The sequence below is a fragment of the Petaurus breviceps genome, unplaced genomic scaffold, assembly GCF_028583685.1.
Source record: "Petaurus breviceps papuanus isolate PSGF00001 unplaced genomic scaffold, PetGlider_PUasm1.0 189, whole genome shotgun sequence".
NCBI lineage: Eukaryota > Metazoa > Chordata > Mammalia > Diprotodontia > Petauridae > Petaurus > Petaurus breviceps.
The window spans coordinates 8,527,716-8,551,549 of NW_027185809.1; positions in this window are offsets into that span (position 1 = coordinate 8,527,716).

Below are 23,834 nucleotides of genomic sequence, written 5' to 3' on the forward strand. Positions count from 1 at the left end.
AACATCTTTCAAGACCTTATAAGGAAAACTGCCTGATATCCTGGAACCAAAGGGCAAAATAGGCCTTGTAAGGATCCACTGATCATCTCAGGAAGGAGATCCAAAATTAAAACCCAAAGGAATATTATCACCAAATTTCAGAACTATCAGCTCAAGGAAAAAATACCTTAAGTGGCAAGAAAGACATGATTCAAATATCAGGGAACAACAATCAGGATCACATGGGATTTGGCAGCTGCAACTTTAAAGGATTGGAGGTCATGGAACATGATATTCTGGAGAGCAAAGAAGCTAGGATCACAACCAAGAATCACCTACCCAGCAAAAACAAGCATAATGATTCAAAGGAGAATGGTCATTCAATGTAATAGAAAGATTTCAAGCTTTCGTAAGGAGAAGACCAGAATTGAACAAAAAATTCTGAGTTCCAATATCAAGATCCAAGAGAAACTTAAAAAGGTAAAAAAGGGAAAAGAAAACAGAATGGATTCAATGAAGCTGAACTGTTTACATCCCTACATAAGAAGATGATACTTGTAATTCTTAAAAATTGTACCACTAATGGTATAACTATAAGAAACATACATACACAGAGGGTACAAAATAAGGCAAATTTAAGGGAGTGACATAAAAACTAATTAAGGAAAGAGAAAGGACTACACTGGGTGTAGAAGGAAGTGAGAGGTAAAATGAGTTAAGTTATTTCAAATTAAGAGATGGAAAATCCTATTTCAGTGGAGGGGAACATTGGGAAGGTGGGTGATGGGCATTGCTTGAACCTTATTCTCATTATTATTGGCTCAAAGAGGGAATAATATATACAATCAGTTGAATTTAGAAATATATCTTACCTGACAGGAAAGTCAGAGGGGAGGATATTAAATAAACAATGTGGGGGACTGACAGAAGAGAGGGCAGATCAGGGGTGGTAGTAGACAGAAGCAAACAATTTTGAAGATGGAAAGGGTGAGAGAGCAGACTAACAGGAGAGAAAATAGGATGGAGGGAAATAGTAATCATAATGTTAAATATGAATGGGATGAATTCTCCCACAAAAGGGAAGTGAATAACAGAGAGGATCAAAAACCAGAATCCTACAATATGTTGTTTACAAGAAACACACCTGAAGCAGAGAGATACACACAGTATATTAAAGGTAAGGGGCTGGAGCAGAATTTATTATGCTGCAGCAGAAGTTAAAAAGCAACAAAACAAAACAAAAAACCAGCCAGGGGTATTAATCCTGATCTCAGACAAATCAAAAGCAAAAATAGACCTGATTAAAAAGAGGTAAAGAAGGAAACTATGTCTTGCTAAAAAGTACCAAAGACAATGAAGTAATATCAATACAAAACATATAGGCACCAAATGTTATACCATTCAAGTTCTTAAAGGAGACTTTAAGCCAATTATAAGAGAAAATAGACAGTACCTCAACTTTCCCTTCTCAGAACTTGAAAAATCCAACAACAACAAAAACAACAGGAAAGAAACTAAGGATGAAAATAGAAAATTAGAAAAGTTAGGTAAGACAGACCTTTTGAGAAACTGAATGGGAACAGAAAGAAATATACCCTTTTCTCAGCAGCACGTGGAACCTACAGAAAAAAATGGCCAATTTTTCTGTAAATTGATCATGCATTAAGGCATAAAACCCCCAAAATCAAATGTAAAAAGGCAGAAATATTAAATGTATTCTTTTCAGATCATAATGCAATAAAAATTACATTCAACAAAGGGCAGTGGAAAGATATTTTAAAAGTTAATGGAACCCAAATAGTCTAATAATAAGGAATAAGTGGGCCAAAAACCAAATCATAGAAACAACCAATAACTTCATTAAAGAGAATAACAACAATGATACAACACTCCCAAATTTATAGGATGCAGCCAAAGCACTACTTAGAGGAATTTTTTTTCTCTTTAAATTATTACATCAACAAAGTAGAGAAAGAGCAGATCAAAGAATTGGGTGTGCAACTAAAAATATAAAAAATTTAAAATCCCCAATTGAGGACAAAAATGGAAGTTCTGAAAATTGGAGGTGAGATCAATAAAATTTAAAATTAAAATAAACAAAGTATTGAACTAATAAAACTTGAAGCCAGTTTTATGAGGAAAAAAATAAGATTGATAAACCATTGGTTAATTTGATTTTAAAAAAAGAAAGAAGAAAACCAAATATCTATATCAAAAATGAAAAGGAAGAAATCATCACTATGAAGAAGAAATTAAAGCAATCATTAGGAAATATTTTGCCCTGTCAATACACCCAATAATCTGAGAAAAATTGATGAATTTTTATGATAACGCCAATTACCTAGATTCAGAGATCAGGAAAGAGAATGCCTAAATTACTCTACTTGGAAAAATAAATTGAACAAGCCAGTAATGAATTCCCTAAGAAAAAAAATCCTTTATACCAGATGGGTTCACAAATGAATTCTATCAAACATTTAAAGGATGAATGATTCCAATATTACATAAACTACATAGAAAAATAGGTGGAGTCCTAACAAACCCCTCTTGTGACACAAATATGGTGCTGATACCTAAACCAGAAAGAGGTAAAATAGAGAAAGAAAACTATAGACAAATTTCCTTAATGAATATTGATGCAAACAAATTTGAGCAAAATAGCAGCAAGGTGATTACAGCAATATATCACAAAGATTATACACTATAACCAGGTAGGATTTCTACCAGGAATGCAGAGTTGGTTCATTATTAGGAAAACTATTAACATAATTGACCATATCAACAAAACCAACAGAAATAATGATTTTCTCAATAGATACTGAAAATGCATAGGATAAAACACAGAACCCATTTTTATTGAAAACAGCAGAGAACAGAGGAATAAAAAAGTGTTCTTTAAAATGATAAGAATCATCTATCTAAAACCATCAGCAAGCATTATCTGTAATGGTGATTAGCTTGATCAGGGGTGAATCACAAGTGTCCATTATCACCACTATTATTCTATGTAGTACTAGAAATGTCCGCTATAGCAATAAGAGAAAAAAAAAGAATTCAAATTTGTCTCTGTCAAGAGACAAAGCTATTGTTCTTTGCAGATGATACTTAGAGAAACCTAAAGAATCAACTAAAAGATTACTTGAAATAATTAACAACTTTAGCAAAGTTGTTAATAAGATAAACCCACATAAATCATCAATGTTTCTTTGTATGACCAACAATGTCCAGCAGCAAGTGATAGAAAGAAATTCCATTTAAAATAATTGTAAGCAATATAAAATGCTTGGGAGTCTACCATCCAAGACTATATGAACACAATTATAAAACATTTTTCAGACAAATATGGTCAGATCTAAACAGCTGTAAAAATACCAATTGCTTAAGGGTAGACCAAGACAATATAATAAAAATAACAATTCTGTCTAAGTTAGTTTACTTATTCAGTTCCATACCAATTAAATGACAAAAAATTATTTTATACAGCTGGAAAAATAGCAACAAAATTCATCTGGAAGAACAAAAGATCAAAATTATCAAGGTAATTAATGAAAAAATATGAAGGAAGGTGGTCTAGCAATACCAGATCTCAAACTATATTATAAAACTTTAATTATCAAAACTATCTGGTACTGGCTAAGAAATAGAGTGGTGGATCAGTGGAAGAGATTAGGTACACAAGACACTGCAGTAAATGACCATAGTAACGTAATGTTTGATAAACCCAAAGACCCTAGCCTTTGGGATTAGAAGTCACTATTTGACAAAAACTACTGGGAAACTAGAAAACAATAGGGTACAAACTAGGTATAGATTAATATCTTGCACCATATACCAAGATAAGGTCAAAATGGACACATGATTTAGACATAAAGGGTGACACCACAAACAAATTAGAAGAGTAAGGAATAGTCAACCTATCAGATCTATAGAGAAGGGAAGAATTCGCAACCAAACAACAGACAGCATTACAAAATATAAAATAAGTGATTTTGATTATATTAAATCAAAAACTTTTGCAGAAATAAAACCAATACAATCAAGATTAGAAGGAAAGCAGAAAGTTGGGAAACAATCTTCACAGCAAATGTTTCTGATAAAGTCTCATTTCTCATATATATAGTACTGAATCAAATTTATAGGAATACAAGCCATTCTCCAGTTGATAAATGGTCAAAGGATATGAACAGGGTTTTTCAAATCAAGAAATCAAAACTATCTATAAACATATAATTGTTGTTGTGCTTGTCCGTCATTCTCAAAGAGGACCATGACATCAAGGACATAATGACATGACTTGCAGTTGACTTTGATTTGAGTGAGGGAGGACTTTGCAAGGTCACCAGCCTCACTTTCTACTCCAGAGACATTTGGGTCTAGTGACATTTATCAGGATTACTGGAGATGGGCCAGAATGCAATGGGATACCCTGTCCCTTTTAGGCTAAGGCCTTTTCAGGTTCTCAGTTTGAGTGAGGTAAAACCCATTCAGTGAATCCCTCTTTAAGAATCCAGACAAGGGATGTTCCCTTTAATTAAAAAAATCTGCCTGGGAGGGGAAGACCCTCTGGGTTACTGGCCAAAAGAGAAATAGTTACTATTTACATTCACCAAATGCAAATTTAAGCAACTCTGAGGTACCATCTCACACTGATCAGATTGACTAATGTGACAAAAAAGGAAAAAGATAAATGTTGGGGAAGATGTGGGAAAATTGGGACACTAATGCATTATTGGTGGAGTTGTGAACTGATTCAACCATTCTGGAGAGCTATTTGAAACTATGTCCAAAGGGAAACCACATTGTGTATACCCTTTGATCCAGTAGTACTACTAGGTCTGTATCCCAAAGATACCATAAGAAAGGGAAAAGGACCTACATGTGCAAAAATATTTATAGCAACCCTTTTCATAATGGCAAAATATCAGAAACTGAGGGGATGCCCATCAATTGAGGAATGGCTGAATAAACTGTAGTGTATGAATGTAATAGATACTATTATATAATAAGAAATGATAAACAGGCAGATTTCAGAAAAACCTAGAAATACATACTAACAATGTAAAGTGAAATGAACATCTAGGAAAACCTTGTATATAGTATAAGTAACATTGTGTGATGATCAGCTATGAATGACTCAGTTCTTCTCAGCAACACAATGGACTCATGAAGGAAAATGCTATCCACATCCAGATAAAGAACTGATGATGATCTGAATTGCAGATTGGAGCATACTTTTTTCATTTACTTTATTCTTTTTTTTTCTTTTGAACTGTTTCTTCTTTTGCTACTGTGACTAATATGGAAATATGTTTTACATGGTAGCACATGTATATCCTATATCAAATCGCCTTTTTTTTTTTCAGGAGAGGGGAGGGGAGGGGAGGAAGGGATGGAGTAAAATTTGGAACACAAAATCTTGTAAAAATGAATGCTAAAAATTATCTTGATATGTAATTGGGAAAAATAAGATACTGTTAAGTTAAAAATATAATTAGGATATACATTAAAAATAAATAAAAATATAATAAAAATCAACATCTTTTGTTTTTACTTTACCTTCATTTTTCTTTCATAGCACTGTGTACTATGCTAATTTTTACTTTTAATTTTTTATGATATTTATAAATTTGAACTATATTTATTATAGTTGCATTACAATGCCTATGTTTGTTATAAAAAAGTCTTTGTGGCTATATACATCTGTTAAATGATATATTTTTTGAGAAAGAAAATATATGATTATAAAAAAATTTACCTTCATTTTCCAAATATTTTCTGTTCCCTTTCCCTTCACAGAGAGTCATTTTTTGTAAAAAAAAAAAATGTAGGAGAAAAGGCCACTCAGCAAAATTAATCAGTACATCAACTGAGGTTTACAGGAGGTAAAATGCTATACATCCAAAGCCTCCCACTTCTGTTGGGAGAATGTTGAAGTAGGTCATCTTTCTACTTCAGGAACAGGCTTGATGATCATAATTATAATCAAACTTGAGTTTTGATTTTGTTCTTTCCATTTCCATTGTTTTAGTTATTGTACATATTGTTTTTCTGTATCTTTTTGTTTCACTTTGCTTCAATTCATGTAGGTTTTTAAAATTATGAACTTTGTAGTCATCAATAAACACATTTAAAAATTGTTCTATTTGTGCCATCTTATTTTTGTTTTCTTCTGTGTATATTTATTAGATATTTTCGTTCCCGTTTTGCTGCCTCATTCTTCTATGCCATTTTTCGGTAGAAAGTTTCTGTCTTTTATATTCTATCTATTGTCTTTCTCAAAAGATCATAGTTTCATAGATTTAGACCTGTAAGGAATCTCTGTGGTCATATTTTCCAGTTCCTTCATTTCAAAGATGATGAATCTAAGGCCCAAAGAAATTCAATGGCTTGTTTAAAGCCGCAAAGGTGGTAAATGGCAAAGTCAGCTTTTGAGCTCAGGTCCTCTGATGATAAATACAAAGCCTTCTCTTCTTCTTCATACTGTTAGGGATGAATTTCTTGTGAGATGGTTTTCACTGGTGTGTGTGTTGTTAGTGTTTATGTAAACTCCCAATATCCCTTTCTTCTTCTCTCACAGCTGAGATGGAAATGGAAGTGAGCTCAGAATGAAGATTGGATTCCCCCTCCCCCCCAACAAAACATATCTAAATACAGCTTTATTTTAAATAAACATAAATTCCATGTAGAAAGTTTAACTTTTGCAGCAACATGGTGGAACCTCCAGTCCCTGAAGTTTTGAGAGGAGAATGTTTGCATTGCATTTATATTATCCATAAACCATATTCAACTAAAGTCGAACAATATTGGATTCAGTGAAAGCACACTCTATATTTCTTAATTTCCCATTGAATTGGGACATCTGAGGCTTCTATACTCAATGGAACTCTGGACAAAGGCCAGATTTGTGGGGAGAGACCTCATAGAAAGAACATTGGACAAAAAATTTGGATCTTCTCCTGCTTTATTACATATTACCTATTTGACCTTGAGTTTCTCTCTGTATGCCTCATTTCCCTCATCTATAAAATGAACTAGGTGAATTGTAAGGTTACTTCCAACTCTAAATACTGTAATTCTATATTTGTTTTCAACTTGATAGGTCTAGGTATAGAAGTACTAACTGATAGATGAAGGGAGGAGGTATTGCCCAAGGCACTGGAATCAGAGAGTGTTTAGTGGAATGAGCCGTGCTCTTGAAACTAGTCCTAGGCTTGCTCATAATTCATCCTGTGATCTTGGGAGGCACTTGAACTTTTCTGTACCTCAGCTTACCCATCTTTTTTTTTTAAGCAATTGGGGTTAAGTAACTTGCTCAAGGTTACACGGCCAGTTATTTCTGGGTGTAGTGCTAAGTCTCAGAGCCCAGATTGTATCTGAGGTCATCCCGACTCTGGGGCCGGTGCTCTTACTCACTGAGCCACCTGGCTGCCCCTCAGCTTACCCATCTTAAAAAAGGGGACAAGACTTGTCCCACCTCTATCATAAGGACATAGTAAGAATTTAATGAGAACATAGTTGTGAAGCTAGCTTTAAAACAAATTGATTATATTTATTATGTACTTAAATAAGCTTAGAGTGATTCATGGTTTCATTTTCTTTATTCTTTGCATGAAAAAGTTCATATAACACAGATTGTTAGGTTTATATTAGCAAAAAAACCCCAATTAGTTAAAAAAACCAAAAATCCCTAGTAATTTCTTTCTTAAACTGCTTTACCACTCAATTGGGTTTTTATGGCACTAAATAGTTGAATTAGATACATTGCAATTAAGAGGTTTTGTTGAAAATGATCAGATTTCCCTCTATAAACCATAATACCAATCTATTCAGTGGTATGACCTCAATAGGTTTGTATTAATGGGTGCTCCCCGTGTCTCCTCACTACCCCTACAGTCTTGGCGGTGTCTACAATATGGTATATAGTACTGAAATAGACTTCAGTGCACAGAAAAGTAAATGAGGTTGCTACGTCAATGTTGTTATATATGAAAGTAGGAAGAATAAAGTTATTTCTTCCATTCCTGCCCTTTTCTTCCTTTTCCAGCCAGGCAAGTGTGAAAGGAGTCTTTCTGTCATCATCTTGAATATTATACGCCTTTATTTACATTGAACCAAAGTCTCCCTTCTAAGACAACCTGGTATTTCCTGAATAACTCTGAATATTGGAGAGTGTTGACCCAAGGCATGGTTGATAGATTAGAACTATCGAACCGCACAGAACGTGAGGTCACCTAGGCCCATCCCCTCATTTTATAAGTGGGGAAGCTGAGAAAGAGAAAGATTAAATGATTTGCCCAATACACAAAAGTAAGTCAGGGAAATCAGTGTGCTTGATCCCAAGCTTTCTGCTGTCAGTCCAAGGTTATTGTTATTTCACTATTTCACGAACCAGGCTTCTGTCTCATTCTTTTCCTTGTCCTTCTGGTCTGTTTCACTTTCTGGACCATGAAGGTGATAATTGTAGTAATAATAACACAATAAAACAATACTAATAGCTAACATTCATATAGAACTTTGTGGGTCACAAATTACTTTGAAATCTGTCATCTCACTTTACAAGAATCCTGTGATTTACCACAGTGTTATTATTCTTATAAAATCAAATCTCAGAGAGGTATAGTGATTTGCTTAGAATAAAAAACCTAGCTTAGTGGCCCAATGTGAACTGAGGTCTTACATTTTATTTTCTTTTTAAGAATTTCTTATTTTTATTCAAATTTTTTGTCTTTATTAATTTGTTGTAGTTTACAAGATTCAGTTCTACAGTCCCTTGACTTTCAAATTTTCTCCCCCTCTCTCTACTCTCTCCCACCCCCACCTCATGGCAGCATGCAATCAAATATAGAATCTGCAAATACTTTCATATTAGATATTAGTCGGGTTATAAAGAAGGATTGTAACCGATGGAATGAACAATGGGAAAGTGGAAACAAAAGCAAACAAGAAAAAGAAAGAGAGCAGGTAGTTTGCTTCAATCTGCATTCAAACTCTGTTCTTTCTAGTTCTTTCTCTGACTATAGACATCTCTTTCTATCATGAGTCTTGGAGTTGTCTTATAACCTTGCATTGCTGAGAAGAGTCCAGTCTATCAAAGTTAGTAATCACACATATGTAGTGTCTGTAATTGTGCACAATTTTCTCCTAGTTCTGCTCTTTTCACTCAGCATTAGTTTGTATAAGCCTCTCTAAGTAAATATGAAGTCTGTCTGCTCCTCATTTCTTATAGCAAAATAGTATTCCATTGCATTCATATACCATAACTTGTTTAGCCATTCCCCAATTGGTGGGCATCTCCTTCATTTCCAATTCTTTGCCACCACAAAAAGAGCTGCTATAAATATTTTTGTACATGTGGGTCTTCCTCCCACTTCTATGATCTCTTTGGGATATAACCCTAGAAGTGGCATTGCTGGGTCAAAGGGTATGCAATTATTTATAGCCCTTTGGGCATAGTTCCAGATTGCTCTCCAGAATGGTATATTTTAGAAGTGAGGCCTTTATCAGAGACACTGATTGTAAAAATTCTTTCTCAATTTTCCACTTTCCTCTTAATCTTGGTTACATTGGCTTTGTTTGTACAGAAACTTTTCAATTTAATGTGATCAAAATTATCCATTTTGCATTTTTTAATACTCTCTAATTCTTGTTTGGTCATAAAGTCTTCCCTTCTCCATAAATCTGACAGGTAAACTATTCCTTACTTTCCCAAATTGCTTACAGTATCAGCCTTTATACCTAGATCATGCACCCATTTACACTTGGTTTTGGTATATGGTGTTAGATAATGGCTTATGCCCAGTTTCTGCTGTATTATATTCCAGTTTTCCCAGCAGTTTTGTCAAATAGTGAGTTCTTATCCCAGAAACTGGGGTCTTTGGGTTTATCAAACAATATATTACTATAGTCATTGACTGCTGAGTCTCATGTACGCAATTTATTCCATTGATCCACCACTCTATTCCTCAGCCAGTACCAAGTAGTTTTGATGACTGCTGCTTTTTTAACACAGAATAAAATCTGGTATGGCTAGGTCACTTTCCCTAGAATTTCTTTTCATTAACTCCTTGATATTCTGGACCTTTTGTTCTTCCAAATGAATTTTGTTACTATTTTTTCTAGCTCTATAAAGAAATTTTTGACAGATTGATTGGTTTGGCACTGAATATATAATTTAATTTAAGTAAAATTATCATTTTTTTTATATTAGCTCCACCCAGACACGAGCAATTGATGTTTTTCCAATTAGTAAGATCTGACTTTATTTGTGTAAAAAGTGTTTTTTAGTTGTGTTCATATAGGTCCTGGGTCTGTTTTGGCAGGTAGATTCCCAAATATTTTATAATGTCTACTGTAACTTTAAATGGGATTTCTCTTTCTATCTCTTGCTGGTGGATTTTGTTAGAAATATATAGTAACACCGAGGATTTATGTGGATTTATTTTATATTCTGCAACTCTGCCAAATTTATTTACTGTCTCAAGTAGTTTTTCACTTGATTCTCTAGGATTTTGTAAGTATATCATCATATCATCTGCAAAGAGTGATAACTTAGTCTCTTCTTTGCCTACTCTGATTCCTTCAATTTCTTTTTCTTCTCTAATTGCTACTGCTAACATTTCTAGTACCAGATTGAATAAGACGGGTGATAGTGGACATCCTTGTTTCACCTCTGATCTTATTGGAAATGCTTCTAGCTTATCCCTATTACATATAATACTTTCTGATAGCTTTAAATATATGCTACCTATTGTTTTAAGGAAGACTCCATTTCTTCTTATACCTTCTAGAATTTTTCATAGGAATGGATATTGTATTTTGTCAAAAGCCTTTTCTGCATCTATTAAGATAATCATATGGTTTCTGCTAGATTTTATTGTTGATATGATCAGTTATACTGATGGTTTTCCTAATATTGGACCATCCTTGCATTCCTGGAATAAATCCTACCTTATTGAAGTGTATTATCCTTGTGACAAGTTGCTGTAGTCTTTTTTGCTAATGTTTTATTTCAAATTTTTGCATCTATATTCACAAGGGAAATTGGTCTATAATTTTTTTTCTCTGTTTTGTCTCTTCTCAATTCATCAGTATCATATTTGTGTCATAAAAAGAATATCATAGGACTCTTTTTTCACTAATTTTCCCAAATAGTTTGTAGATTATTGGAACCAGTTGTTCTTTAAATGTTTGCTAGAATTCGCTAGTAAATCCATCTGGCCCTGGAGATTTTTTCCTAGGGAGTTCACTGATGGTTTGTTTGATTTCTTTTTCTGAGATGGGATTATTTAAGTAATTTACTTCCTCTTCAGTTAATCTGGGCAGCTTATATTTTTGTAAATATTCATCCATTTCACTAAGATTGTCAAATTTATGTGCATACAATTGGGCAAAATAACTCCTAATTGTTTTAATTTCCTCTTCATTGGAGGTAGATTCACCTTTTTCATTTTTGATACTTGTAATTTGGTTTTCTTCTTTCTTTTTTTATCATATTGACTAAAGGTCTATCAATTTTATTTTTTTTTTCATAAAACCAACTCAGTTTTATTTATTAGTTCAATAGTTTTCTTAATTTCAATTTTATTGATCTCTCCTTTGGTCTTCATTATTTCTAATTTAGTATTTAATTGGGGATTTTCAATTTGTTCTTTTTCTATCCTTTTCAGTTGCATGCCCATTTTATTCACCTCCTTTTTCTCTATTTTTTATGTATGCATTAAGGGATATAAAACTTCTCCTAAGAACTGCTTTTGCTGCATCTCACAAGTTTTGGTATATTGTTTTATAATTGTCATTCTCTTGAATGAAGTTACTGATTGTTTCTATAATTTCTCGTTTGACCCACTCATTCTTTAGTATTAAATTATTTGGTTTCTAATTAGTTTTTAGTCTATCTTTCCATGCCCCTTTATTGCATATTATTTTTATTGCATCATGATCTGAGAAAGATGCATTTAATATTTCTTCCTTTCTGCACTGAACTGTGAGGTTTTTATGCCCTAGTACATGGTCAACTTTTGTGTATGTGCCATGTACCACTGAGAAGAAGGTGTATTTCTTTTTGTCCCCATTCAGCTTTATCCAGAGATCTATCATAAATAGCCTCTGTAAAATTCTATTCACCTCCTTAACTTCTTTCTTGTTTATTTTAAGGTTAGATTTATCAGGTTCAGAAAGGGGAAGATTGAGGTCCCTCAGTAGTATAACTTTGCTGTCTATTTCTTCCTCTAATTCCCTTAACATCTCCTCTAGGAATTTGGACGCTATACCACTTGGTGCATATATGTTAAGTAATGATATTGCTTCATTCTTGATGGTGCCTTTTAGTAGGATATATCTTTTTTATTATCTTATTATTATTTTTATTAACTTATCTCTTTTAATTAGATCTATTTTTGCTTTTGCTTTATCTGAGATAAGGATTGCTACCCCTGATTTTTAAACTTTAGCTGAAGCATCATTGTATATTATAGATTCTACTCCAACCTTTTACCTTTACCTTATGCATGTCCCCTTGTTTCAAATGTGTTTCTTGTAGACAGCATATTGTAGGATTGTGGTTTTTAATCCATTCTGCTATCTGCCTTCATTTTATGGGAGAGTTCATCCCAGTCACATTCACAGTTATTATTACTATCTGTGTCTTTCCCTCCATCCTATTCTCTACCCTGTTTATGTTTTGTTTCTTCCTTCTCCCTTCCCCTCCATAATATTTTTCCTTTTGCCTGCCACCTCCCTCAGTATTCCCTCCCTGTCACCCCCCTCTTTAACTATTCTTTCCCCTTACTACTAATTTCCCTCCCTTCTATCCATCCCCCCCCTTTTTGCCCTCCTCCCTTACCCTTCCTACTGCCTGTAGGGCACAATGGATTTTTATTCTTTATGAAGTATGTTATTCCCTCCTTGAACCCAAACCAATGAGAGTAAATTTGATACTGTGCTCCTCTATTATAATAAGTTTTTGTGTCTTTTCACATTGGAATCTTAAACTTAACTGGTTATGTTGATCCCTCTTTGAACCAGAATCAATGAGAATAAAGTTCATATGATGTTCATGTCCCTCCCTCCTTCCACTTTACTATAGTATGTTTTTATGCCTCTTTGTGTGGTATGATTTACCCTTTTCTGCCTCATCCTTTCCTTTTCTCCCATTGCAGTCCCTTTGTAACCCTTAATAAGGTTTTTTATCATCAGATTAATTCATTTATACCCATGCCCTCTACCTACGTATATCCCTTTTAAATGTCATGATAATTATATAAACTTCAATATTGAAAGTTATCAGGTTCTCATACAGGGATATAAACAGTTTGCTCTTATTGAATCCGAAATTATGTACTTGCATGTTTGTGTATGTTCGTGTGTGTGTGTGTGCGTGCATGTGAATGTGGGTTTCCTTGTTTACCTTTATATGTCTTTCTTGAGTCTTGTAATTGGAGATCAAATTTTCCATTGAACTCTGAATTTTTCATCAGGAAAGTCTGGAAGTCCCTTATTTCATTATATGACCATCTCCTTGCCTGAAAGATTATGCTCAGTTTTGCCAGGTAATTGACCCTAGCCTGTAGTCCTAACTCTTTTGCCTTATGAAATATCAAATTCCAATCCCTCCAATCTTTTAATGTAGAAGCTGCTAGGTCCTGTGTAATCCTGACTGTAGTTCCACAATATTTGAATTATTTCTTTTTGGCTGCTTGCAGTATTTTCTCATTGACCTTGTAATTCTGGAATTTGGCTATTATATTTCTTGGAGTTTTCAATTTGGGATCTCTTTCAGGAGGAGACCAGCGAATTCTCTTGACAATTATTTTACCCTCTGATTCTAGGACCTCAGGGCTGTTTTCTTTGACAATGTCTTGGAGGATGTTGTCCAGGCTGCTTTTTACATCATGGCTTTCTGGTAGACCAATAATTCTTAGGTTATATCTCCTGGATCTGCTCTCTAGGTCAGTTGTTGTTCCAGTGAAACATTTTACATTTTCTAATTTTTCAATCTTCATGTTTTGTTTGACTGACTCCTGATGCATCATAGATTCCTTAGTTTAATTTGACTGATTCTAATTTTTAGTGAATTAATTTCCTTGGTTAGTTTTTGAAGCTCCTTTTCCATATCTTCAGTTTTCATTTTTAGGGAGGTGTTTTCTCTAGTTTGATTTTGAACCTCCTGTCCTAGTTCACAAATTTTAATTTTTAAGGATTTGTTTCCTTTAGTGAGATTTTTTTCCCCCAATTTGGTCACTGGAGGCTTAAATTTATCTTCTATCTCTCTAATTTGGCTTTTAAAATCTTTCTTGAACACCTCTAAGATTGCTTTTTGGGCTTGATACTAGTTCACATTTCCTTCTGTGGTCTCAGGTGTGAGTATAGAGTCCAAGTTGTCCTCTGTATTTAGTTGTTCATGGTTGCTATAATAAGATCAGATGGTTTTTCTTGCTTTTGATTTCCTTCTTACCCATTGTGATTGCCTGTTTCCTGACTTTGCTTCTCAGGATGGGAGCTAAGGGCCTGGTTTTTGACTTTGTGTGCTGTAGCCTCTGGGTGTCTAGACTGAGGCCAAGTCCAGGACTCACAGTGTTTCCCCTGAGTTACCGTGAGCCTCACAGAGTAACCTGTGGGGGAGGGGTGGTCAGGCACTTCAGGTTTCTGCCTCTGTGCTCCTGGGCTACAGCTCAGGCAGGCTCAGCAGCTGGTGGCCAGCAGTGCTGGTGTCTGCAGATTCCCCTGTTGGTAATAAGGCACACCTGGGCTTCTGGCTCCTCCCCGCCCTGGGCTTTGGGAGCTCCTGCTGGTTAGCTGAGGTGGGGCTTGTTTGGAAGCCTCCCAACTTTCACTTCAAACTCTCACCCTTCCTCAGTGACTCCCAAGTCTGAGGCTGTTTCCAATTTTTACTCTGGGTAGGACATTTATCTCTGGGTTTTCTGGGTCATTGAGGGGGAATCAGACCAGCTAGGATTTACTCTGCCATCTTGGCTCTTGGAAGTTCAGACAGGTGATTTTTAAACATCCAGGCTGTGGGCTGATAGCCCCAGGAGAAGCTGCTGTCACTGCTGTCTCTTACCCAGCTCCGACCCATCCTCCATGGAGATTTTTGGATTCTATTTTGTCATCCAATGTATTAGCTGTCCCTCTTGGCTCAAAATTATTAAATTTGCCTAAAATTACTCACCTGTGTTTTCTTTTCATGGCTGCTATTTGTCCAGTCAGGAGGTCATATATGGTCCAGTCACCAAGTAGGTCTGAACACTAACATTATTTCCCTTGATCTATGGCTAGTCTTTGGGCTTTCTTACACCCATAGTTCTGAGGGAGAGCACTTTGTAGGAATAGCCAGAAAAACTTTGCGCTCTTTGGTGCTAAGCTTTTCATCTAATAATTTGTTTCCTGTTCTCCCCTGGTAGCATATATCTAAGTAGGAATTAGAAGATACTCCTTGTAGGGACTAGAGACAATACTGTATGAAGCTCTTTTGAAGGTACTGGAGCTGTTTAGCCTAGAGAAGAAAAAACTTAGAGAGATATATGATTACTTTCTTTAAGTATTTGAAGGCTGATCATGTGAATGAGGAATTAGACTTGTTCTGCCTGACCCCAGAGGGAAAAAGGAAGAACAAGGGGTAGAAATTACAAAGAGATAGGCTTCAGCCTAGTGGTTGATCACCATTAAGCAGGAGTGAACTTCTTGAAATTTTTTGTGGTCCACCATCTACTCAAGGTCTCATTTATACTGAACCACTCTAAATTTGTCCAAAAGGGACAAATTTCTGCATGTGACATCAATTTCTTTTTTTTAAGCAAGGTTAAGAAATATGGGGCAAAAATCATGAAGCAAGCACTTTTGCCTCTAGTCTCCCACAATTACCATGCCTCATGCCTCCCATCCTGGGTCCTTAAACTGCCTTCTCAGAAGAGCATTGTAATCTGGACAAGAGAAAGAGTTTTTGGAGACTTTTTAAAAATAGTATTTTAATTTTTCCAATTTCATATAAAGACAATTTTTAACATTCACTTCATAAATATTTTGAGTTCCAAATTTTCTCCTCCTTCCTAAAATGGTAAGCAATTTGATATAGGTTGTATATGTTCTATTATGTAAATATATTTCCATATTAGTCATGTTGTGAATGAAGAAATAAAACAAAAATATAACATTAAAAAACACAAAGTGAAAATAGTTTTCTTCGATCTGCATTCAGGCTACATTAGTTCTTTCTCTGGATGTGGATAGCATTTTCCATCATGAGTCTTTTGAAATTATATTGTATTTGAAATTAATCATTGTATTAAGGAGAAGAACTAAGTCAGTCAGAGTTGATAATCACAAAATGTAGCTGTTACTGTGTACAATGTGCTCTTGGTTCTGCTTTCTTCACTTTACATTAGTTCATACAAGTCTTTCCAGGTTTTTCTGAAATGTTCCAGCTCATCATTTCTTATAGCATAATAGTATTCCATTGCATTTTATAAACCACAACTTGTTCAGCCATCCCCCAGTTGATGGGTATCCCCTCAATTTCCAATTCTTTAACACCACAAAAAGACCTACTATAACTATTTTTGTATATGTAGGTCCCTTTTTTATGATCTGTTTGGGATACAGATCTAGTAGTGGTATTGCTGGGTCAAAGGGTATGTATAATTTTATAGCCCTTTGGGCATAGTTCCAAATCACTCTGCTTGGAGATTTCTGACACCAGATTCAGTATTCATTTAGTTACACAATGCTGACCACTAAGATCTCTTCCAATTCTAAGAAAGTGATTCTGTGTGTCCAGTCAGACTTTTTGCCCTACACAAGACTTCCCTGACTTTGAGGGAAGATAACTCAGTAGTCAGAGAGCAGACAATGAAGGGAGGAGTGGGCTGCCATGTCATTCTACTCATATAATTTTTTGAGTTCTGATTCTGTGCAGAAGCCTGAATTTCTTTGGAGATGTGTCTAAGCATTTGGTGACTATAGATAGGAGGGACCATTGGAGAACAATATCCAATCCCTTAGGTCTTAAGAAAATGACCTGATCCAGAATGGAAGACAAAATTGTATTGCAGGGAAGGATTCTTGATAACAAAGTTCATTCTAAAACTCCATCTCTTCACATATAGAGACAGACCAATTTTTGTAGAGGTTTTTACTTTTTACATGTGAATGCATGGCACTTATTCACAATCACACACTTATTAGTTTGTTTTGGCTTCATAGTACTTTGCTACAAATAACAAATTCTCCAATTTTCCATTTGCATGAAGGTGTTAGCTTTTGATGTCCAGAGCAAACTTCAGGAGAGTGAATGACCAGCAGCTGTGGTGGTTTCCAGACTTTTCAACCCATAAACTCCAAAAAGAAATTAAAATGCAGTAGGGAACGTTGTTGGAAAGGAAGGGTGTGGTTTGGCCCCCATCCCCCGGGGTGAGAGGTGGCAAAAGCATGGTGGCTGCAGCTGCAGCATCTGCCATGTGGCTGCCTCAGGAGCACCTGGCCTACAGATTGTAGGAGCACCAAGCAGTCACTCAGAGGGTAATTGCTCTTGCTTTGACCTGCTTAGATCTGGGTCACTTTCTTGGGTGGTGGTCTTGGGTTGAGAAATGCCAGTTTGCCAGTGTGGTGTCTGTAGAAAGTGCACCCTCTGACAACATTTGTGAAAACTCCAGCAATTTGGGACAAAGCTCTCCTATCTGGAAGCAGAGCTCTACTGTGACAAAGAGCTCAAAAGTCAAGTAATTGGCTGGCAATATGAACAAGCAGAGGAAGCACAAATGGACCATAGGATCCTTTTTTGGGGACAAAAAGATCGAAGCATGGAACAGGAGAAAGACAACAAAGTCAGAATTCCTGCATCAAAAGCTTCCAAGAAAAATATGAATTGGTTACAGATCATGGAGGAACTCAAGAACGATTTTGAAAATCAAGTAAGAGAAGTGTAGGAAAAAGTGGTAAGAGAAATGAGAATGATGCAAAAAAAAATCACGAAAAGAGAGTCAAAAACCTGACTGAAGAAAATAACACCTTAAAAATAGACTTACTCAAATGGCAAAAGAGGGCCAAAAAGGCAATGAGGAGAAGATTGCCTTAAGAAAACAAATTTGCCAGATGGAAAAGGAATTTCAAAAACTCACTGAAGACAATAATTCTTTCAAAATTAGATTGGAGCAAATGGAAGGTAATGACTTTATGAGAAATCAAGATACTATAAAATGGATCCAACAAATGAAAAAATAGAAGAAATGTGAAATATCTTATTAGAAAAACCACTGACCTGGAAAATGGATCCAGGAGAGACAATTTAAAAATTATTGTGCTGCCTGAAAGCCATGATCAAAAAAAGAACCTAGAAATCATCCTTTAAGAAATTCTCAAGGAAAATTGACAAAGGTCAAAATAGAAATTGAAAGAATTCCCTGAATGCCTCTTGAAAAGATCCCAAAAAGAAAACTCCTAGGAATATTATAGCCAAATTCCAGAGTTCCCAGGTCAAGGGGAAAATATTACAAGTAGCCAGGAAGAAACAATTTGAGTATGGTGGAAACACAATAAGGATGACACAAGATCTAGCAGCTTCTATGTTAAGGGATTGAAGGGGTTGGAATATAATATTCTGGAGGTAAAAGGAGCTAGGATTAAAACCAAGAATCACCTACACAGCAAAACTGAGTATAATATTTCAGAGCAAAATATGGTCATTCAATGAAATATAGGACTTTCAAGTACTCTTGATGAAAAATCGAATAATTTGACTTTCTTTTTTTGAATAGAAAATTAGACTTTCAAATACAAGAAGTAAGAGAAGGTAAACAGAGAAAAGAAATCATAAGGAACATATTAAAATTGAACTATTTATATTCCTACATGGTAAAATGATAGTTGTAACTCATGAGACTTTTCTCAGTATGAGGATAGTTGAAGGGAATATATATGTGTATATATGTATACATACATATATATGTTTATATACAATGGTATATGTGCATATAAATTCATGTCAGTGTGTGTATATTTGTATATTTATACACACACACACACACACACACACATATATATTGCACATGTATACATAAACAGAAGGCACAGGATCAGCTGAATAGGAAGGGATGATATTTAAAAAATAAAATTAAGAGGTGAGAGAGGAAAATAGTGAGAGGAGACAGGGAGAGATAGAATAGGATAAATTACCTCATATAAAAGAGGCAAGAGGAAACTGTTAACAATGGAGGGGAAGAACAGGAAGGCAAAAGGGAATGGGTTGACCTTGTTCTCATTGAATTTGGCTTAAGGAGGGAATAACATACACTCCAAATTGGGAATCTTACCCTACAGGAAAGTAGGGGGGAAGGAGGGGATGATAGAACGGAGGGCAAATTAGGGGGGATAGTAGCTAGAAGCACACACTTTTGAAAAGGGACAGGGTCAAAGGAGAAAACACAATAAGTGAGGGATGGGATAGGATGGAGGGAAATATAATCATTCTTTCATAATATGTCTACTTTGGAAATATTTTACATAACCACACATGTATAACCTATATTGAATCGCTTCTCCTCCCAGTAGGAGTGGATGATGAGTGAAGAAAGGGAAGAATCTGGAAATCAAAGTTTTAAAATCAAATGTTAAATAAAGTAAATATATAATTTTCATGTGCAACTGGGAAATAAGATATACAGGTATTGGGGTATAGAAATTAATCTTGCCCTACTAGAAAGTCAGAGGGGAATGGGGGAAGATATAAGAGAGAGCAGATGGGGGGGGGAAGAGGTATTCAGTAGAATCGCTATTTTGGAGTGGGGGGTAGGGGAAAGATGGGAAGAAAATTTGTAACTCAAAATCTTGTGGAAATGAATGATTAAAACTAAAAATAAGCAAATTAAACAAAAAATAAATCCAATGGTAGAAGACATAAAAATATGCCAAAAAAAAGAATAGTGAATTTTATGTAAGAACAATGGGATCAGAGCACTTGGGTTTGAGTTCTGTGGGACTCTGGGAAGTCTCTTAACCTCTCTGGGACTAAAATTGCTTCTTCTATAAAATGGAATTAATGATATTTGTACTCCCCCATTTTAGGAGAGCGAGGATTAAATGAGATAGCGTTTGTAAAGTGATTTAAACTGTCTCTGTAGATTATTTTTCGGGTCTTGATTTGTGGTTTCTTTTGTTTGTTTGTCTTCCCTTTTAAAAATTTTGTTTGTTTCCTTTTAGTTTACAGGATTCAATTCCACAATTCCTTGAGTTTCACATTTTGTCCCCCTCCCTCCTCGCCCCCCCCACCCCCCCATGGCGGCTTATAGTCAAGTATAGGATCTGTAAATAGTTTCACATTATACATTAGTCAGGTTATAAGGACGGATTGTACCAGCTGGAATGAAAAATGGTAAAGAGGACATAAAACCAAATAAGAGAAGGAAAAAGATCAGGTATTTTGCTTCCACCTGGATATAAACTCACTTCTTTCTAGTTCTTTGTCTGGATGCACATATTTCTCTCCATCATGAGTCTTTTGGGATTGACTTATATCACTTCATTGCTGAGAAGAGTCCAGTCTATCAAAGTTGGTCATTACACATACGTTGTGTCTGTAATTGGATACAAATTTCTCCTGGTTTTACTCTTCACACCCAGCATCAGTTCTTTTAAGCCTCTCCAGGTAAATATGAAGACCGTCTGCTCCTCGATTCTTACAGCACAATAGTATTCCATAACATGCATATACCACAACTTGTTCAGCCATTCCCCAATTGATGGGCACCCCCTTAATTTCCAATTATTTGGTACCACAAAAAGAGCTGCTATAAATAGTTTTGTACATATGGGTCTTTCTCTCATTTCTATGATATCTTTGGGATATAACCCTAGAAGGGGTATTGCTGGATCAAAGGGTATGAAAGTATTTATAGACCTTTGGGCATAATTCCAGATTGCTCTCCAGAAAGGCTGGATTAATTCACAACTCCACCAGCAATGCATTAGTGTTCCAATTTGCCCACATCCTCTCCAGCATTTGTCATTTTCCTGTTTTGTCATCTTAGCCAATCTGACTGGTGAGATGTGGTACCTCAGACTTGTTTTGATTTGCATTTCTCTAATCAATAGTGAATTAGAGCATTTCTTCATGTGCTTATAGATATCCTTAATTTCTTTCTCTGAAAATTGCCTGTTCATATCCTTTGACCATTTATCAATTGGGGAATGACTTGTATTCTTATAAATTTGACTCAATTCTCTGTATATTTTAGAAATGAGTCCTTTGTCAGAGACATAGGTTGTAAAGATTCTTTCCCAATTTCCCACCTCCCTCTTAATCTTGGTTACATTGGCTTTGTTTGTACAGAAACTTTTCAATTTCATGTAGTCAAAATTATCCATTATACATTTTATACTGTTCTCTAATTCTTGTTTAGTCATAAAACAAGGAATAGTTTACCTATCAGACTTGTGGAGAGTCTTTCCCTCTCCACAAGTCTGATAGGTAAACTATTCCTTGTTTTAGGAGACTGCTTACAGTATCAACCTTTACATCTAGATCATGCACCAATTTAGACTTGATTTTGGTATATGGTGTTATATAATGGTCTATGCCCAGTTTCTGCCATACTATATTCCAGTTTTCCCAGCAGTTTTTGTCAAATAGTGAGTTCTTATATCCAAAACCAGCGTCTGGAGGTTTATCATACAATACATTACTATAGTCATTGACTTCTGAATCTTGTGTGCCTAATCTATTCCATTGATCCACTCCTCTATTCCTCAGCCAGTACCAAGTAGTTTTGATGACTCCTTCCTTATAATGCAGATTGAAATCTGGTATAGCTAGTCCACCTTCCCTAGCATTTCTTTTCATTAATTCCCTTCATATTCTGGACCATTTATTCTTCCAAATAAATTTTGTTACTATTTTTTCTAGCTCTATAAAGTAGTTTTTTGGTAAATTAATTGGTATGGCAATAATATATAATTTAATTTAGGTAATATTGTCATTTTTATTATATTAGTTCAACCCAGGCACAAGCAATTGATATTTTCCCAATTAGTTAGATCTGACTTTATTTGTGTGAAAAGTGTTTTGTAGTTATGATCATACAGGTCCTGGGTTTGTTTTGGCAGGTAGATTCCCAAATATTTTATAATGTCTACAGCAACTTTAAATGGGATTTCTCTTTCTATCTCTTGCTGTTGAATTTCATTGGAAATATATAGGAAAGCCGAGGATTTATGTGGGTTTATTTTATATCATGCAACTTTGCCAAATTTATTTATTATCTCAAGTAGTTTTTCACTTGATTCTCTAGGATTCTCTAAGTATATCATCATACCATCTGCAAAGAGTGATAGCTTTGTCCCTTCTTTGCCTAATTTGATTCCTTTGATTTCTTTTTCTTCTCTAATTGCTACTGCTAACATTTCTAGTACCAGATTGAATAAAAGGGGTGATAGTGGACACCCTGGTTTCAGCCCTGATCTTATGGGAAATGCTTCTAGCTTCTCCCCATTACATATAATAGTTGCTGATGGCTTTAGATAGATGCTACCTATTATTTTAAGGAAGGCTCCATTTATTCCTATACTTTCTAATGTTGTTAATAGGAATGGATGTTGTATTTTGTCAAAAGCCTTTTCTGCATCTATTAAGATAATCATATGGTTTCTGCTAGATTTCATTGTTGATATGATCAATCATACTGATGGTTTTCCTAATATTAAACCATCCTTGGATTCCTGGAATAAATTCTACCTGATCAAAGTGTATTATTCTTGAGATAAGTTGCTGTAGTCTTTTCACTAGAAATTATTTAGAATTTTTGCATCTATATTCATGAGAGAGATTGGTTTATAATATTCTTTCTCTGTTTTATCTCTTCCTGATTTAGGTATCAGTACCATATTTGTGTCATAAAAAGAATTTGGTAGGACTCCTTCTTCACTAATTATCCCAAATAGTTTTTAGAGTATTGGAATCAATTGTTCTTTAAATGTTAGATAGAATTCACTAGTGAATCCATCTGGCCCTGGAGATTTTTTCCTAGGGAGCTGACTGATGACTTTTTCAATTTCTTTTTCTGAGATGGGGTTATTTAAGTAATTTACTTCCTCTTCAGTTAATTTGGGCAACTTGTATTTTTGTAAATATTCATCCATTTCCCTGAGATTGTCAAATTTATGTGCATACAATTGGGAAAAATAATTCCTAATTATTGTTTTGATTTCATCTTCATTGGAGGTAGATTCACCCTTTTCATTTTTGATACTCATAGTTTGATTTACTTCTTTCTTTTTTTTATCATATTGACTAAGGGTCTATCAATTGTGTTGGTTTTTTCATAAAACCAGCTCTTGGTTTTATTTATTAATTCAATCGTTTTCTTAATTTCAATTTTATTAATCTCTCCTTTTGTCTTCAATATTTCTAATTTAGTATTTAATTAGGGATTTTGAATTTGTTCTTTTTCTAGGTTTTTAGTTGCATGCCCAATTCGTTGATCTCCCTTTTCTCTAATTTAATCACGTATGCAGTCAGGGGTATAAAACTTCCCCTAAGAACTGCCTTTAATGCATCCCACAAATTTTGGTATGTTGTCTCATTATTATCATTCTCTTGAATGAGATTACTGATTGTTTCTATAATTTCTTATTTGACCCACTCATTCTTTAGGATTAAATTGTTTAATTTCAAATCAATTTTTTAGTCTGTCTTTCCCTGGTCCTTTATTGCATATAATTTTTATTGCATCCATGAGAAGGATGCATTTAATATTTCTGCCTTACTGCATAGAATTGTGAGGTTTTTATGCCCTAGAACATGGTCAATTTTTGAGTATGTGCCATGAACCACTGAGCAGAAAGTATATTCCTTTTTATCCCCATTCAGTTTT